This window comes from Panthera pardus, unplaced genomic scaffold (genome assembly GCF_024362965.1).
Source record: "Panthera pardus isolate Hobbes unplaced genomic scaffold, ASM2436296v1 HiC_scaffold_6, whole genome shotgun sequence".
NCBI lineage: Eukaryota > Metazoa > Chordata > Mammalia > Carnivora > Felidae > Panthera > Panthera pardus.
In genome coordinates, this window is record NW_026526991.1 from 66,013,439 (window position 1) to 66,026,246 (window position 12,808).

Sequence of the window (12,808 nt, forward strand, 5' to 3'; positions counted from 1 at the left end):
ATGGGAAAGGGAAAACAGGACAGATAAACTTCCTTTCCAAGAAGTAGATACATTTTCGGTAAATTGGTTTGGTTTGGAGGATAACATAAAAACCTGTAAGAAGTAGGTAGAAAGGGGTGGAATTTTCTTATTAAAGCCTACTAGTTCCAAGTATCTTCCTTATTTTCATCCTGCTCTCTGTGTCCCCTACTTCCACTTGCCTTTCTTTCTCCCAGTTAATGTCTGGTTATCATAGAATTCTCCAGAGCTTGGAATATATATATATGTAAAACTTCCATTGAAGTCAGGCCTGATGCTAGATCACTGAGAGAGACATAAGTTGTCAAGATCATTTTGATGATGAATCTAAAGATAGGGTTAAAATAGAAGTTCATTTAGGTTTGAGTTACCTATGCTAGAAGTTATCTATTATAGGCTTAACTCAGAGGTATTGTGGGTTAGGTTCCAGACCACTGTAGTAAAACAAGTATCTAGATAAAGAGCCAGGTGAATTTTCGGGTTTCCCAATGCATATAAAAATGTTTATACTATAGTCTATTAAGTATGCAGTAGCATTATGTCTAAAAAAAGAGCATACCTAGTTAAAAGATACTTTATTGCTAAAAAAATGCTAACCATCATCTGAGCTTTCAGCAAGTCTAATCACTGATCATATAATGAAAAAGTCTGAAATATTGCAAGAATTAAACATGTGACCTAGAGACATAAAGTGAGCAAATGGTGTTGGAAAAATGGTGCCAATACATTTGCTCAATGCAGGGTTGCCACAAACCTTCATTTTGTGAGAAAACGCAATTATCTGCGAAGTGCAATAAAGTGAAGCACAATAAAATGAGGTATACCTGTAATTGTCCCTTGATTTTTGTCAGTTAAAGTGCTGCCCACCTGACTTACATTATTTAGTAGCCCCATGATCTTCACAGGTATTACCAAGCTCGGTCCTGGCCTCCAGAGAAGGCGCACTGAACTTAGTAATATTGGTGCCCTGCTTACCTGATGGCTTTGGTGAATGAGGATGTCCTCTGGGCCTCTCAAAATGGACCCAATTTGGCATATCCTCCTCTCTGCACCTTTTGATTGCTTTGCCTTCTGCCAGGGCAGTTCTGGCATTTTCATTTCGCTGAGTGCTTGCTATCATTTTTTCCCCAGGTTTCTGAAAGTCTCCCTGGAAGCTAGTTTACCCCATTCCCTGGGCTCCTGGCCAAGATGTTAAATCCTGAGTACTGAGGACATGCTCCCAAGTCCATGACTTACCCAGTTTTATGTTCTGGTGCCCTTGATTAGGCATACCCTTGGTATTCCCCTGCCTCCTACCAGTATATGCTAGCTAGTTCTTAGTTCGTTTGTGGTACAGTATCTTTATTTGACCCACTGCATTTCCAGCTGGATTATGCTGGGATTTAACCCTGGTTACTAGCCTGGCAGAAGAGAGATGAGGTTGAGGCAGCTTTGTGTGAGGAAGGCTTTAAGAGAGCCTGCCTGCATGAGGGAAGTGCTAGCTATTGCTAGGGAGTGATGGGCCACCTCTGCAAATACAGTTCAGGGAAGTCTGCAGAGCCAGTATTCTTGGGGGCTTCTACCCAGATGTGTTAATACTATAAGATCTCAGGTTTTTCCAATCAGGTTCCTGACCTTAGCATAAGTACTGTGGTTGAGCATTGGAGCTTTTTTTTTAGAATTTACCTCTTAAATCTCAGCCCGTTACTCAGTTCTGGGTGCTTTTGTGCTGCAGGTGAAAGAGGCCTCCTTTTAAGAAACCCCTTTGGCTCTCCTACTTCCCATTTATTTTTTTTTTTCAATCTGTAATTACTTCTCCAGAATGTATTCATTGTGTAATGGGAAGTTTGTACCTCTGTCCACGGTCACCAATTTCCCTTATCCCCACCCCTGTCTCTGGCAACCACCAGTCTGTTACCTGTTTCTGTGAATTGGTTTTTTTTAAGACTCCATGTGTAGGTGAGATTATACACTATTTGTCTTTCTCTGGCTTATTTTCCTTAGCATAATGCCTTCAAGGTGCATCCATGTTGTCCCAAATGGCAGGATTTCCTTTCTCTCAGGAAGCCTTTTGACCAGTGTGTGGCTGGGATAAATAAAGATAGGTTAATGCCTTCAGATTCCAGCAACCAGGGATGGTGTAATGGGCAGGTGATCATAGTCTCAATGTTTGAAATTAAGTTTCCTTTAAGAGGAGAGGATATTTTCTGGGTTCCCTGTTTCATTTTCCTAACACTTTGAGGTCCCCAACTGGCTCAGCTCCCCAGATCTCTCAACCTGCAATGATTGGCCACTTTGGTTGTAACCTTAGGTCACCAGGACTGTCACCATCGTAACATTAGACAATACCACCTGGCTTCACTGCTAGCCTCCATGGATGGTTCCATTTGATGGATGTATCTACCCAGCTTTTCTCAGACTTAGTCTGCTTAGTACCAGGTGTCACTTTGATGTCCCATGTTTCATCAGTTGACTAGGTATCACTGATGGAGCTGAACCAAAGATGTAGGGATGGGAGTGGTGGTGCCTAGAGAACGGATATAGCTGGAAAATGACTTCAGCTCCAACCCCAGTCATTCCTTCAGCTGATTAGTTACAGCTACCCAAATGTTCCTTTTACCTCTTCTACCTGTGTTTCATGGCTTAGTGAATGGCATACCATCCACCCAGTGACCAAACTGGAAATCTAGAAGTATTCCATTGTTCTCTCTTCTGCCCACACCTGATTGATTGCTATCACAATTCCTCCTTCATAATGTCCCTTGAGTTTGTTTCCTTTCTTCATCTCTACTGACATTACCTTATTTTGGGCCACAGGTTGCAAACTGATGACCTTCATTACCAGGTTTGGCCTATATGTGAGGACTTTTTTGCACAATTGTGAAAATAAAAAAGTTACATTAAAAATGTCTTGATAATTTGGAAGCTCTAGCGATACTGAGCAATATTCTTTTTTTGTTTTGTTTTGTTTTGGTACAAAAAGGTGATTTTATTAAAGCATGAGGACAGGACCCGTGGGTAGAAAAAGCTGCCACTGAGCAATATTCTTGAATGAAACAATTGACTGGAGCCGAATAGTGTTTTTTTAGGGATACGTGCTTTTCATTTTCCACAGATCTCACCTCTCTCTTGTCTTAGACCCTGTCTGCTTCATTCACTTAATGTCAGGCTCCTACAGACATTGGAATTTGCAACCCCTCGTTCTCTCTTGAGAAAGACAATAGCCCCCTACTCCTCTCCCAGCTTGAAATCTTACCCTTTTAATTTTTTTCTTTTTTTCTTTTTTATTTTTTTTCTATCATTTACTTATTTTTTACATCCAAGTTAGTGCATGGTGCAACAATGATTTCAGGAGTAGATTCCTTAAGCCCCTTACCCATTTAGCCCATCTCCCCTCCCACAATCCCTCTGGCAATCCTCCGTTCTCTATATTTAAGTCTCTTATGTTTTGTACCCCTCCCTGTTTTTATATTATTTTTGCTTTCCTTCCGTTATGTTCACCTGTTTTTTAATCTTAAAGTCCTCATGTGAGTGAAGTCATATGATAATTTGTCTTTGACTAATTTCGCTTAGCATTATACCCTCTAGTTCCATCCATGTAGTTGCAAATAGCAACATTTCATTCTTTTTGATTGCCGAGTAATATCCATTCATCCATTGATGGACTTTTGGGCTCTTGCCGTACTTTGGCTATTGTTGATAGTGCTACTATAAACATTGGGGTGTATGTGCCCCTTCGAAACAGCACACCTGTATCCCTTGGATAAATACCTAGTAGTGCAATTGCTTGGTCGTAGGGTAGTTCTATTTTTAATTTTTTGAAGAGCCTCTATACTGTTTTCCAGAGTGGCCGCACCAGTCTGCGTTCCCACCAGCTGTGCAAAAGAGATCCTCTTTCTCCACATCCTCGTCAACATCTGTTGTTGCCTGAGTTGTTAGTGTTAGTCATTCTGACAGGTTTGAGGTGGTATCTCATTGTGGTTTTGATTTGTATTTCCCTGATGATGAGTGATGTTGAGAATGTTTTCATGTGTCGGTTGGCCATCTGGATGTCTTCTTTGGAGAAGTGTCTATTCATGTCTTTTGCCCATTTCTTCACTGGATTATTTGTTTTTTGGGTGTTGAGTTTGATAAGTTCTCTATAGATTTTGGATACTAACCCTTTATCTGATATGTCGTTTGCAAATATCTTCTCCCATTCTGTCGGTTGCCTTTTAGTTTTGCTGATTGTTTTCTTTGCTGTGCAGAAGCTTTTTATTTTGATGAGGTCCCAATTGTTCATTTTTGCTTTTGTTTCCCTTGCCTCCAGAGACGTGTTGAGTAAGAAGTTGCTGTGGCCAAGGTCAAAGAGGTTTTTGCCTGCTTTGTCCTTGAAGATTTTGATGGCTTCCTGTCTTACATTTAGGTCTTTCATCCATTTTGAGTTTATTTTTGTGTACGTGTAAGAAAGTGGTCCAGGTTCATTTTTCTGCATGTCACTGTCCACAGTTTTCCTAACACCACTATTTGCTGAAGAGACTATCTTTATTCCATTGTATATTCTTTCCTGCTTTGTCAAAAAATTAGTTGGCCATACATTTGTGGGTCCTTTTCTGGGTTCTCTATTCTGTTCCATTGAACTGAGTGTCTGTTTTTGTGCCAGTGTCATGCAGTCTTGATGATTACAGCTTTGGAATACAGCTTAAAGTCCGGGATTGTGATGCCTCCTGCTTTGGTTTTCTTTTACAAGATTTGCTTTGACTATTCGGGGTCTTTTCTGGTTCCATATAAATTTTAGGATTGTTTGTTCTAGCTCTGTGAAGAATGTTGGTGTTATTTTGATAGGTATTGCATTGAGTATGTAGATTACTTTGGGTAGCATTGACATTTAAAAAAAAAATTTTTTTTTTAACGTTTTTATGTATTTTTGAGACAGGGAGAGACAGAGCATGAACAGGGGAGGGTCAAAGAGAGGGAGACACAGAATCTGAAACAGGCTCCAGGCTCTGAGCTGTCAGCACAGAGCCCAATGTAAGGCTCAAACTCACGGACCGCAAGATCATGACCTGAGCTGAAGTCGGCCGCTCAACCGACTGAGCCACCTAGGCGCCCCAGTATTGACATGTTTATAATATTTGTTCTTCCTATCCAGGAGCATAGAATAGTTTTCCATTTTTTGTGTCTTCAATTTCTTTCATAAGCTTTCTATAGTTTTCAGTGTATAGATTTTTCACCTCTTTGGTTAGATTTACTCCTAGGTATTTTATGTTTTTTGGTACAATTGTAAATTGGATCAATTCCTTGATTTCTTTTTCTGTTGCTTCATTATTGGTATATAAGAATGCAATCAATTTCTGTGCATTGATTTTATATCCTGCAACTTTGCTGAATTCATGGATCAGTTCTAGCAGTTTTTTGGTGGAATCTTTTGGGTTTTCTATACAGAGTGTCTTGTCATCTACAAAGAGGGAAAATTTGACCTCCTCCTCGCCAACTTGGATGCCTTTTATTTCTTTTTGCTGTCTGATTACTGAGGCTAAGACTTCCAATACTATGTTGAATAACAGTGGTGAGAGTGGACATTCGTGTCTTGTTCTTGACCTTAGGGAGAAAGCTCTGTTTTTCCCCATTGGGGAGGATATTAGCAGTGGGTCGTTCATATATAGCATTTATGATCCCCAGGTATGATCCTTCTAACCCTACTTTCTTGAGGGTTTTCATCAAGAAAGGATCTGTATTTTGTCAAATGCTTTCTCTGCATCTATTGAGAGGATCATGTGGTTCTTGTCCTTTCTTTTATTGATATGATGAATCATATTGATTGTTTTGAGGATATTGAACCCGCCCTGAATAATTTTTTAATGCATTGTTGGATTCAGTCAGCTAGTATCTTGATGATTTTTGCCTCCATGTTCATCAGGGAAATTGGTCTATAGTTCTCCTTTTTAGTGGGATCTTTGTCTGGTTTTGGAATCAAGGTAATGCTGGCTTCATAGAAAGAATTTGGACGTTTTCCTTCCTTTTTTTTTTTTTTTTTTTTTTTTGATTAGAGCTTCAAGAGAATAGGTGTTAACTCTTCCTTAAATATTTGGTAGAATTCCCCTGGAAAGTCATCTGGCCCTGGACTCTTGGTTTTTGGGAGATTTTTGATTACTAATTCGATTTCTTTACTGTTCATGGGTCTGTTCAAATTTTCTATTTCTTCCTGTTTCAATTTTGGTAGTTCATATGTTTCTAGGAATTTGTCCATTTCTTCCAGATTGCCCATTTTATTGGCATATAATTGCTTGTAATATTCTCTTATGATTGTTTGTATTTCTGCTGTGTTGGTTGTGATCTCTCCTCTTTCGTTCTTGATTTTACTTATTTGGGTTCTTTCCTTTTTCTTTTTGATTAAACTAGCTAGGAGTTTATCAATTTTGTTAATTCTTTCAAAGAGCCAGCTTCTGGTTTCATTGATCTGTTCTACTGTGTGTTTTTGTTTGTTTGTTTGTTTTGTTTTTTGTTTGTTTTTGGTTTTGATAGCATTGATTTCTGCCCTGATCATTATTATTTCTTGCCTTCTTCTGGATTTGGGTTTTATTTGCTCTTCTTTTTCCAGCTCTTTAAGGTGTAAGGTTAGGTTGTGTATCTGTGACCTTTCTTCCTTCTTTAGGAAGGCTTGGATTGCTATATACTTCCCTCTTAGGACCGCCTTTGCTGCGTCCCAGAGGTTTTGGGCTGTGGTGTTATCATTTTCATTGGCTTCTATGTACTTTTTAATTGTCTCTTTAACTTCTTGGTTAGCGCATTAAGTCTTTAGCAGGATGGTCTTTAGTCTCCAAGTATTTGTTATCTTTCCAAGTTTTTTCTTGTGGTTGATTTCTAGTGTCATAGCATTGTGGTCTGAAAATATGCATGGTATGATCTCGATCTTTTTGTACTTGGTGAGGACTGATTTGTGTCCCAGTATGTGGTCTATTCTGGAGAAGTGAAGAACGTTCCATGTGCACTAGAGAAAAATGTTTATTCCTCTGCTTTACAATGAAATGTTCCGAATGTATCTATTAAGTCCATCTGCACCACTGTGTCATTCAAAGCCATTGTTTCTTTGTTGATTTTCTCTTTAGATGATCTGTCCCTTGCTGTAAGTGGAGTGTTGAAGTCACCTACTACTATAGCATTATTATCAATGAGTTTCTTTATGTTTGTGATTAATTGATTTATATATTTGGGTGCTGCCACATTTGGAGCATAAATGTTTATAATTGTTAGGTCTCTTTGGTGGATGGACCCCTTAATTATGATATGATGCCCTTCTTCATCTCTTGTTACAGTCTTTATTTTAAAGTCTAGATTGTCTGATATAATAAGTATGGCTACTCTGGCTTTCTTTTGGTGACCATTAGCATGAAAGATGGTTCTCCATCCCCTTACCTTCAATCTGAAGGTGTTTTAGATCTAACGTGGGTCTCTTGTAAACAGCATATAGATGGATCCTGTTTTCTTATCCATTTTGTTACCCTGTGTGTTTTGATTGGAACATTTAGTCCATTGACGTTTAGAGTGAGTACTGAAAGATACGAATTTATTGCCATTACGTTGTCTGTAAAGTTGGAGTTTCTGGTGGTGTTTCTGGTCCCTTCTAGTCTTTGTTGCTTTTGGTCTTTTTTTTTTTTCCCTGTCTTTTCTCCCCTCAGAGAGTCCCCCTTAAAATTTGTTGCAGGGCTGTGTTAGTGGTCATGAACTCCTTTAATTTTTGTTTGAATGGGAAATGTTTTATTTCTCCTTTTATTTTATTTATTATTAAAAAAAGTTTTTTTTAATGTTTATTTAGTTTAGAGACAGCACAATCGGGCGAGGGGCAGAGAGCCAGAGACAGAATTTGAAACAGGCTCTGAGCTTTCATCACAGAGCCTGACGTGGGGCTCGATCCCACAAACCATGAGATCATGACCTGAGCTGAAGTCAGACACTCAACCAACTGAGCCACCCAGGTGTCCCTCTCCTTCTATTTTAAACGACAGCCTTGCTGGATAAAGAATTCTTGGCTGCATATTTTTCCAAATCAGCACATTGAATATATCCTGCCACTCCTTTCTGGCCTGTCAAGTTTCTGTGGTTAGGTCTGCTGCAAACCTGATCCGTCTTCTCTTGTAGGTTAAAGACTTTTTTTCCCCTTGTTGTTTTCCTGATTCTTTCCTTGCCTGAGTATTTTGTGAATTTGACTGCAATATGCCTTGTTGATGGTTGGTTTCTGTTGAATCTAATGGGACTCCTCTGTGCTTCCTGGATTTTGATGTCTGTGTCTTTCCCCACGTTAGGAAAGTTTTCCCCTATGATTTGCTCACACAACACTTCTACCCCTTTTTCTCTCCATCTTCTTGGACCCCTATCATTCTGATGTTCATTTTTAATGAGTCACTGATTTCTCTAATTCTTAAATCATGCTCTTTTGCCTTAGTTTCCCTCTTTTTTTCTATTTCATTGTTATCCGTAAGTTTGTCGTCTGTATTGCTGATTTGCTGCTCTGCCTCATCCATCCTTGCTACTGTGGCATCCATTCGAGATTGCAGCTCGGTTATAGCATTTTTTATTTCATCCTAACTAGCTTTTATCTCTGCAGAAAGGATTCTAATCTGTTTTCAACCCCAGCTAGTATACTTATTATTGTGATTCTAAATTCTGGTTCAGACATCTTGCTTGTATCTGTGTTAAGTCCCTGGCTGTCATTTCTTCCTTTTCTTTCTTTTGGGGTGAATTCCTTTGTTTTGTCATCTTGAAGGAAGAAAAGGAATTAATAAGGTAAAAAAAAAATTAAAATTAAAAACAACGCAAAAAAAATAAAGGATGCTAGATCCTAGGTGTGTTCTGGTCTGGTTATTGAAAGGAGCTTGATAGATTAGAGACAAAAGGGAAAGATAAGAAAAGGAAAACAAAAGGAAAATATTTGAAAATTTGAAAAAATGAATACAATGAAATAGAATAAAATGAAATGATGGAAGTTAAAAAATAGAGTTTGAAAAACTTACAAAAAAGTAAAAAGTATAGTAGAAAAAAATTAAAAACATTTTTAATAGAAATGGAAAATAAAAATAAATTTTTTCTCTGTATTCAAGAAGAAAAGGAAAGAAAAGTTGGATGGACCAGCAAACAGACTGAACTATGATTGAAATTATATCAGTTTCTCCTAGAAGTCAATCTATGAAGCACTTTATAGTCTGTAAACTAAGCAGGCAGAAACTTTTGTTGTTCCTGAAGAGGGAGGTTGGCCCAGCTGGGCGGGGTTTATGTAATGGCTCCGTTTTCCACTAGATGGCGCTGCTTAGCTTACTTGGGTGGATTGTTGTGGCCCCTGTGTGTGTCTATGCACATGTGCAGGAGGAGTGAAAATGGCACCACCCAGCTACCCAGTCTCTAGTATCAGAACTCAGTGCTCTCCCTGACCAGCAATCGTGCACCTCTCCTCTGTCTCTGGCTTCTATCCATTCCCCGCTTTTACACTGTCCGTGACCAAGCCATCAAGTTGTCAGGCGGCACCTCCCTCCTGAGTTTTATCTCTGATGTGGCTGTTTCCCAACCCCTCATTTCTGAGGGACTGCGGCTTTGACCTACTCAGGCCTTCTAGGGAGGGTCTCACTGAGCAATGGCCGGGTGCTGGCCCGCCCCCAGGAGCGTTCGGGAGACTGTGCTCCTGCTGATGCCTAGAGACTGCGACTGGGTGCTAGCCCGCCCCATAAAAATTCACGCGCTCGTGTGGCAGCAGCATTTCATGGATTATGGAAAATCATAACACACATCTGGCACCAGGCTTCCCCCTTAATGTCCTTGTTCCAGCAACAGTGAATATGGTTGTTCTCTGGGGTCCACTGGGACCTTTGCCTGTGAGAAGGCTGCACAGCCTCTACCAAATGTCCTCCCAGAAGGGGAACAGCCTCTCCCCTCCCCATATGGTCTGAGGACCTCTCGGATCTCGCTCTCTGCTCCTGGGGATTCACCCTTCCCACGAGAGCACCACCAGGTACTGAGTTGCAGAGTTTCAGACTCTGTGCTGCCCCTGTTTATAGAGACTTAATGGAATTTAAACCCTCTCTTTTCTCCTTTCTCCTTCCTCCTTTTTTTGTTCAGTCCCTTGCATACTCTTTCTTTTCTCCCCAGCTGCTTTCGGACAGGGGGATGCTTTCCGTACTCTTCCCCCATCTCCATCCTCTCTTCTCAAGCAAAAACAGCTTCCTGCCCTCTGCAGCTTTCTCCCCCAGTTCACCTCTCTGCACCACATACCTACTGAGTTCTCTGGTTCAGGTTGTGCAGATTGTTGTGTTAATCCTCAAATCAGTTTTCTAGGTGTGCAGGATGGCTTAGTGTTGATCTGGCTGTATTTCAGGGTCGAGAGATGCAAAAAAAAGTTCCATGCTGTTCTGCCATCTTGGCCCCACCCCCTATGTTAATTTTTTTAAGTAGGCTTTAGCCGGTGTGGAGCCCAACGTGGGGCTTGAACTCATGACCCTGAGATCAAGACCTGAGCTGAGATCAAGAATTTGGATGCTTAACTGACTGTGCCACCCAGGTGTCCTGAAGTCTTACCTTTTTAAATCCATACTGCAGCCAGAATGATTTTCTGAAAAATCATTCTGAAATGATTTTATTTGGTCTTTCCACTGCTTATGCCAACCTCTAACCTTCACTGGTACCTCATTGTCAGGAAGACAAACAACCTCTTTAGCATGGCACTTAAGACTATTCATGATCTGACCTTAATTATCTAATGACAATTGTTTCAAAGAAATGTTCTTTCAAGTGCTACTTTCCAGCCATACTCAACTTCATGGGTTTACTTGAAAAAGTTTACTTAAAATATGACCAAATGAATGGGGTTTGGATTCAGAAGGAACTGGATTTAAAAAGTTTGGGGTGCCTGGGTGGCTCAGTTGGTAGAGTGTGCTACTCTTGATCTTGGGGTTGTAAGTTCAAACCCCATGTTGGGTGTAGAGATTACTTCCAATTTAAGGGAACCTGGCTGGCTCAGTCAGTGGAGCATGTGACTCTTGATCCCGGGGTTGTGAGGTCACTGGGTGTAGAGACTGCTTAGAAATAAAATCTTTAAAGAAAGAATAAAAAATAAAATCTTAATAAAAGTAAAAAATGTGCTGAAGTTTTATTTTGTAGCTAGTACTAGATTAAAAAATTTCCTTTCTATTTCTGGTTAGCTAAATTTAAAAAAAATCACTGATGCTGAATTTTATTAGAATAATTCTGCATCTATTGAGATGGTTATTATTTTTCTTCTTTAATCTCTAATATTTGAAAGGCATAGATTTATTTCTAATTTTAAACATTCCTTATATTCCTTGTATAAACCCAACTGGCAATAATTTATTAGTGTTTTTACATATTCCTAGATTCCTAGATTTAGTTTTCATATGTACTGGATTTTTTGCACCTGGGTTTGGCCAGTAATTTTCCTTTCTTGTTTTGCTGTCATGTCTATATTACCCTCATAAAATGAGTTGGGCTTCTATCATCTCTTTCCATTCTTTGGAATAATTTGTGTAAGTTTAGAATTATTTCTTCCTTGAATATTTAGTAGATATGGCCTGTGGCACTGTGAGACTGCAGGTGTTTTCATTGTTGTTGCTGTTGCTTTTTGTGGGAAAATACTTATTTTCTGATTGAATTTATTTAATGGTAAATGATTGTTAAATGTATTGTTTCTTGTGTCAATTGTGGTAAGTTATATTTTTTCTAAGAATTTTCCCATTTCATAAACTTTAAATTTATTACAAAGTTGTTTGTAATATAATCCTGTCGAGGATTGAATCATATTAAGTGATTTTCTTTTTTTCATTCCTGTTATTGGTTATCAGTGCATTCTCCATTTTTGGCTTAGTCTCTCCAAATGTTTATCAATTTCCTTTGTCTTTCCTGAGAACCAACTTGGGGTTGAGTTGTTGTTTTCTATCGGATTTTTTCTATTTTATTGATTGTGCCTTTATCTTTATTATTTCTTCCTACTTTCTGCCTCTAATAAATCTATTATTTTTATATCTAATAATGCTTTTGCCTTAAAGTATATTTTGCCTGACATTAATATATATATATACCAGCTTCTTTCAATTAGTGTTTGCATGTATTTCTTTTTACCATCATTTTATTTTATTTTTAAAGTTTATTCATTTATTTTGAAAGAGACAGAGAGGTAGAATCCCAAGCAGGCTCTGTGCTAACAGCAGGCTTGATCTTATGAACCATGAGATCATGGCCTGAACCAAAATCGAGAAATGGATGCTTGACCAGCTGAGCCACCCAGGCATCCCACCATCATTTTATTTATTTATTTATTTATTTATTTACTTTTTTTTTTTTTTTAATGTTTATTTTTGAGAGAGACACAGACAGAATGTGAGTGGGTTGGGACAGAGAGAGAGGGAGACACAGAATCCGAAACAGGCTCCAGGCTCTGAGCTGTCAGCACAGAGCCTGACGTGGGGCTCGAACTCACTAGCTGCGAGATCATGACCTGAGCTGAAGTCGGACGCTCAACCGACTGAGCCACCCAGGCGCCCCTTTGTTTTCTTTTTTCTTTTTTTTTTTTTCATTTTATTTTTTAATTGAAGTCTAATTGACATAGACTGACATAGGATATCCTATTAATTTTAAGTATACATCATAGTGATTTGATATTTTTATATATTATGACATGTTCCCCATGATAAGCCTAGGGTCCATACCATCATTTTAGATTAAACTTTTCTCTTTTTTTTTTAAGTTTATTTATTTACTTGGGGAGAGAGAGAATCCCAAGCAGGCTCTGTGAAGTCAGCACAGAGCCAGACATAGGGCTCAATCTCACGAA